Source organism: Sinocyclocheilus anshuiensis, unplaced genomic scaffold (assembly GCF_001515605.1).
Source record: "Sinocyclocheilus anshuiensis isolate Anshui unplaced genomic scaffold, SAMN03320099.WGS_v1.1 scaffold706, whole genome shotgun sequence".
Taxonomy (NCBI): domain Eukaryota; kingdom Metazoa; phylum Chordata; class Actinopteri; order Cypriniformes; family Cyprinidae; genus Sinocyclocheilus; species Sinocyclocheilus anshuiensis.
In genome coordinates this window covers 284,144-291,164 of record NW_015544162.1, presented here as the reverse complement: position 1 = coordinate 291,164, position 7,021 = coordinate 284,144, and the positions used below count along the sequence as shown (strand labels likewise).

The 7,021-nt window shown below is 35.8% G+C and overlaps 1 long non-coding RNA gene across 1 annotated transcript in view; it reads right to left on the bottom strand.

The window, feature by feature from the left end:
• The window catches only part of LOC107695634 (uncharacterized), a 5,480-nt gene extending 3,621 nt beyond the window's left edge, over positions 1-1,859 (bottom strand). The window contains exon 1 of the long non-coding RNA XR_001635014.1: positions 170-1,859. This is a non-coding gene — a long non-coding RNA (uncharacterized LOC107695634). The remainder of the gene's footprint in view (positions 1-169) is intronic.
• Positions 1,860-7,021: the final 5,162 nt, after the last annotated feature.

Genomic DNA, 7,021 nt, shown 5'->3' with positions numbered 1-7,021 from the left:
TAGGTATGTTTTGACACTGGGATGCTGGTTTAAGCTGGTCCTTTTGCTGGTTTATGTTGGTCATGTGCTGGAAAAGGACCAGCATAAACCAGCAAAAGGACCAGCATAAACCAGCATCCCAGCGTCAAAACATACCTACCAGCATATGCTGGTTTTTTCAACAGGGAACCATTTGTGATTCACTAGGTGAAACAGCTCTTCTTCGCTCACTGCAGTATCTTACCGAACAAACTTTCTAATGCCCTGAGTTAAGTAGTTTCACATACAAAAACTTGTTCACTGGTTTTTTTGGTTTGTTTGCACCAAATGTGATTGTCAATGTCTTTTTTTTTTTTGTTCCATGTGTTTTCTACTGTGAAAATTTCTATCAATGCCATAGTTTATAGTAAACACGGACTTCACCTGCCTCTCCTTACACATGCGTTCATAAATACTCTCGCGGACAATCCTATGTGCCATAGAAACGTTTTATTTTCCTCAGGGAGATGTGAGCGTTGGGTTTTGTTTATCGGAGGAGCGTCAATTTTATCCACAGCTAGCTTAATCGTACGAGAAAAACGGATGGAAAACTGCAAAAACGATGACTTTGGATGCCAGTCGTGCATCTCTAAAGCATTTCGCATCTTTCGTTGCCTCTCAAATGTGTTTCGGGGAATAAATTGAGCGCCCCCTGGTGGATCCATAGTGCCTTGCACAAACCTAAGTATCCTCCAAGCCAAACCTGGCCAACAAACTCCCTGGACCGGATTGTTTTTCACCCAACATCATCAAAATACTGGAGCCTATTGTACAGATTTCTGGACAGGTTAGCACATCTTTGGCTCAATGCTTGGCTCGGTTTTACTGTATTGGTATATGTGAATGATATTCCTTTATTTTTATTTTTAATTAAGCTGAACTTGTCTCTTCTTGGATATGCTAAGGCTTGCTTTGTGGCTTGACAAACCACCCAACGTCGTACGATTGATTCACTGTTACCCAAAACAACAACTTTGGCAACTCCCAGTGTAAAAGTCTAAATTGAGAGAATATAATTTTGATAAATGACCTTAAATAACCTAGTAACAAAAAACCCTAATGCGGTTTTCTACAGCAAGCTAGAAAAGCAGAACAGGTCGAGTGCAAGGCATTGTATGTATTTTATTGTTTTTAAAAGGAAAAAGTATTACACTTAGAGATATTAATTTCTATTTTTTTAGTCAAAATAGGGAGGGCAGATTCGATTACTTTTTTTGACTGTAAACTTTTACTATTCATGTACATTACGGAATTAACATTATCAATGTATATAGATTTCTTTTCGATAAAATTGTGATGTCTTTTGTTCATGGCATTACACTGTGATTCAGAGATATAAATGACATCGATTTTACTCCACAAACTGATCGGATGACAAACCGTTCAGAGGTTTGGCCTACAATGATGTTCTTTGTATGACATTGCATTGTTGTTTGATTTTCTTTTTTTTTTTTTCATGTACAACTACTTGTTTGCCATCCAAGAAATGATTGCATATCCTTTGTCAGCATGTTGTATTTGTAAATTGTTACCCTTTTCTTTGTACAATACGGACAATTCCTCTACGTTCATGAAGGTGACCGTTTGAATAAACAATTGTTTTTCAATGTGAAAAACTGGAAAAGACCACTGCAGACTTTATTATAAGCTACAATCACGCAAAAATAAAGGTATAGTCGACATCTGAAATGATTGAGAACTTACACAAACAGGTTACTATGGAAGCTTGTTTCCGCCTTGAGATTAAAAACAAAAATGTAATTGTAAGTTTTGTTCTCACATTTCTGAGATTCTCAGATATAAACTCACAATTCTGAGAAAAACAAATCGGAATTGTATTATATATACTCGCTATTGTGAGAAAAAAATAGTCTGAATTGTGAAAAGTCAAATTTCAAGATGTAAACTCGCAATTTTGAAAAAAAATTAAATAAAATTCCAAAATGTGTGGAAAAAATTTGTAGGATTATAAACTCACAATGGTGAGAAAAAATTCTGAATTGTGAGATATAAAGTCAGAATTACGAAATACAAACTCGACAAATTACGAGAAATAAATAAAATATTAAATCAAAAGAATTGTGAGGTGTGAACTTGGAATTCAGAGAGAAAAGTAAAAATTGTGAGATGAGAACTTGGAATTGAGTTTATATCTCGTAATTCTGACATTTTCCTTAGAATTGTGAATTTATATCTTGTAAAGTTAATATCTGAGTTGATTGTTTGTTTTTTAAGCGGAAACGAGCTTCCATAGGTTACAGAGAACAACTTTTTCATGTCAGCCTCAGATACAGCATCAATTTAAGTTTTTTGTTTTAAATATTGAATGTGTAAAATGTTTATTTCTTATGTAAATCTGACATCTTTTGGGGTCTTATATATGATGGGCGTTTCAGGTTGTCTGGCCTGTTTCAACATCAAATAATCAGCGCCCTTGTGTATTTTTTTAACTGTCGTCCTGTACAATTTTCTGTTTAGTTGAACGTTTGATCATTTTGTTTGTTTCGTTTATCCTTGCTGTTTCGTTTTGTTTGTTTTCTCTGTGCACATAGACGATCCCCACGGCTGTTTTTCTGTCCCATCATTCACCTTTATTGTAGAAAATGTTATTTAATCACCAACACACACCTTCCCATCAAAACTTTCCCCTCGCTGGTTGAATTTGTGCCATTTACGTTGCATATGGAAACCACCGTCACTTATTTAAACAAACCAACAAATCCATCAGACCAGGATCAAACTGTGCCATGATTAACTAGTACGAATAGACCGTTTTAGTTTTTCAAGGAAAGCCAAGCAGTGACATGTACAGTAAATGTTGGAATGGAATGAAAATGAATCTTGCTGTGTGTAAATTATTCAACAATTAACTGTTTATATGAAATTTATGAATTAAAAATTTAGATAAAAAATGACTTGCAGTTGTGTCTGTTCCCAAGATAATAAATGGTTTAATTTTTATGTTTAAGAGAGATAAAGGCAACAGTCCTTAAATGCAAAAGAACAACCAAAATCAAAAAAATTGACATTTAATTTTCCAAAAGAAAACAGAAATGAATGAAAAGACATAAGGGCAAGTAAATGATTTAAAATGTATTCATTTAAAGGTTTTAGCTGTTATTTAAAAACATTGTAAACCTGTAAATGTATGTTATTTTTCTGAAATGTTTTATTTTCTTGCCACAGAAAGCCACAGAAAGCACCTCTTAAAACGTAAATATATCATATTAAAAAGTTTTGGAAAGTTCTGACATGCCTTTTATGAATAGATTTTCTTACCGTATACTCTATACTTACATCTTAAACTATGAAAGTCTGTTGTAAAAATATGACAAATTAAGATTGTTCCTAACTTTTGGCTTCATTTTACAACTTTTCTCCATAAAATGTCATTTCCATCATCTTTTCCATATCAGAAGATACGATCTGAAATGTGGTAAAAATTACACTAGTGGAAATGTTGATGATTTTCAGAAAAATTACAGAATTTTCCTGTTTATCATGTATTAAACAGTAACACTTTTGTTAAAGAAAGATCAGTTTGCTCCAGTATTTATTAATCATTGTAGGCTAATAAAAAAAATGCAGTTCAAGTCAGCTCGGGTCTATTAACTTTTGATTTTAATAATTTGTTAGTAAATGTTAAGAGTAACATTTACTCTCACATAGTTTGTCTCCCAAACAGTGTTGGGCAAGTTACTCTGAAAATGTAATCAGATTACTGATTACTCCTTTTAAAAGTAGGCTAATCACGTTACTGTTCTGATTACTTTATTTCAAAAGTAATCAGTAATTAGTTACATTACTAGTTACGTTACTTTTTTCTCCATGAAATTTATGAAATCCCAGCATACACGCTCCCGATAAATATTTGTTATTAAAGCATCAACATTCACAGAACACTTATTTTTAACTAAAGCAAACGGCTGCTGCGTGCATGGTTTGGATGGCAGAATGCCAGCAAAGAGCGCTGCATTTATAATCTCTAAAAGACATCTCAGTTCATCGCAATCTCACAAATCTCTGTTATAACACAATAAATATATGCATAATGAATCTTTCATAATGCCTACAATTCGTGTGTTATGAGAGGATTCGTGAGCACGCAAATTTCAGTACTGCATTGCTCAATGCTGCAAACACTTGTTAGCCTAAATAGAAAGTCTGCATACGCTTGCACCTGTTAATCGTTTATATTTTATATTAGTTCATGTTGCTTTTGTGCAATAGTTGAATAACAATTTATTTGTTTTAGATATTTCTATTTTGCGAGAGTCCCGTGAATCATTTTATTCTCCCGCATCCCGCACACACACGAGTGTCTACGAGCCGCACCAGCACTCGCCCATCTTGTCCCGCGCTCGGGTCTCGCGGGAGCAGGTCTAATCCACTGGCACTTGACTCAACAGTGCGTGAGCTACATCCTTTTTACAATCTCTAGATTATAAAACACTGCATTCTGTCAGCAATGTAACGCGGCAGTAACGTATAGAGACCTTGGCTTGTAACTATACTCTAATTACTATTTTGAACATTATAACGCGTTAAATTACTCCGTTACTAAAAAAGTAATCAAATTACAGTAACGTGTTACTGCCCAACATTGCTCCCAAAGTACCAGAAACAAAGAAACACCCATGTACTGTTGAACTGAATGGTTGCCTTATTTATATACTAGGTATTTACATGTCTTTTAAAACCATAACATGACCCTCAAGTCTGTAGAGACTCACAGTTTCTCTACACTGGGTCGTCATAAGAGCAATAGTACAGTTAGATAGCAGGAAATGGCACGTTTTTTCTGTAGTAGTCAGTCAAGTGTGAACAGCAGCTAGTTTAAGCAAAACAAGCTCTTTGAAGGGGTTCGTTCACCACGTTAACCACCAGCGTTTCTGCTCATCTCCTCCAAACCCCTGCACAAGTGCACTCATTCGTATGGGAACTATGCAGTCATCACATCATATGCACAAAAAGGCTGGGTTTTTCTACAGTTTGAATTCAAGCGTCCACCATCGACACGTTTTGATCGTACCACCTCTGAAAGAAGGGCCTCATGTGTGTGTGTGCTCATGTAAAGGCCATGTGTCTGCACTGAGTGTCAGTCTGAAGAGGAAGTTGTAGCAGTGTTGTGTGTTTCAGGCTGTGGTTAACGCAGCACTCTGCTCTTTTCAGACGCTTCAGCTGCCAGAAAGTGGTGTGTTAGCTTCAGAGGAGGACGTTTTTGCTAGTTGTGGATTGTTGTTTGTACTTCTGGATTGAGGTGAGTACGTAAAACAGTTTGTTTTAGTTAATACACAATAAGAAAGCTAACTTTGTATGATTTGAACTGAATCTGTGCCATTGTTCTGGTGAGGCATTCATTATCTTCTGCAGCTCCAGATAAGCTATCATGCAACCTTTAATGTGTTTAATCTTGAGTTTTGAATGAAGGTTGGATGTTTTGGGCTATAAGAACCCAACTTGAGCTCGACTTGATGGATTTCACTGGTGCTTTCAGCCATTATTGCTTCACCGGTATCATTTAAGGAACTGAAATGAAGCAGAAACAAAGCAGAAATGCAGTTCACTGTGGTGCAACTCAATGACTAAGTGTAGAAAATCATACTTGGTGTTGGTTGTGTCTTCTTTTTCTTAAACAAACCTGTTGTTTTTCAAGAGCAACCGTTATGACGCTTGTTTGTGCTCTTCACAGATGGTGTTTTCCACTTTCACTATTATACACCAGATCACGCACACCGTTTATACATTTCATTGTAGTTCATCTTGCAAAACATACCATGGTTTTACTGTGTTTTTTGGGGCATGTGATGGTATTATACCATGTACCATAGTAAATGCTACTTCCAAGAATACCATGATATTTTTGACCGAAAACTATGGTGGCTGCATGAATATGTCAGTTATACAATAACATGGTTTATACAGTATATTAGCCCCAAAAGTAATTGGGTGTTTGAGCTACACTTAAAATCAACAGTTTTACATTTTATTGCCATAATCTGAGATATTTCAGATAAGTAACAGTTTATTTCAATGTGACATAGTTACATGTTGCATGTACTTGCTACTATATAGTACACTCTAAAAAATGCTGGGTTAAATATGGACAAACCCAGCGATTGGGTTGTTTTCAACCAACAGGGTTAAATGTTTAACCCAACCTTCTGGGCAGTAACCCAACCGCTGGGTCAAAACATCCCAATCGCTGGGTTTGTCCATATTTTACCCAGCGCTGGGTTGTATTTAACCCAGCATTTTTAAGAGTGTAATAACAGTAAGTTATGCAAAATTACAAAAAGTCAACCCTAAACTTAGTAAGTACATGTACTATAGTTAAGTAATATTACTCAGAACTTATTTGTGTAATTAGACTGTAGCATCTACACCTTAAAACAAAGCGTAACCAAAAATGTATATAGCGCCATTATTAGGGATTGATAGGAGGTGAAAAGTATCTCTATAAGGAGTCTTAAAAAATAAGTGGCCTTGATGATGTTAGCAACAAAAAAAGGTTGTTTGAGGGGCAGAGCAAGTTGAACATTTCAATAAAATTCTATTGAATAGGAGGAGTCTAAAAATAAGTAGCTTTGATGATATCAGCGGAAAAGGAAAGTCGTTTGAGAGGCGGAGCAAGTTATGTTTTGATAAAAGATTACTGAAGGGGAGGAGAATAAAATTAAGGGGTCTGATGATGTCATCAGAAAAGGAAAGTCGTTTGAGGGGTGGAGCAAGTTGTTACTTTTTTGATGAAAGGTTATTGAAAGGGAGGAGTCTAAAAGTAAGTGGTCTGATAATGTCAGCAGAAAAAGAAAGTCGGTTGTGGGGCGGAGCAAGCTGTTATGATTTGATGAAAGTTTCCAAATAAAGTGAAGTGTCCAAATGTCTGAAGGGACAATACGGTGATATTTACCACCTGATTCCGTCACTCTGCCATTCAGTTTGAATTAAAGCATCACAATTCCCTCCCATTCAGATCCAGCGGTGCTTCCTTTCTCTCTCTCTC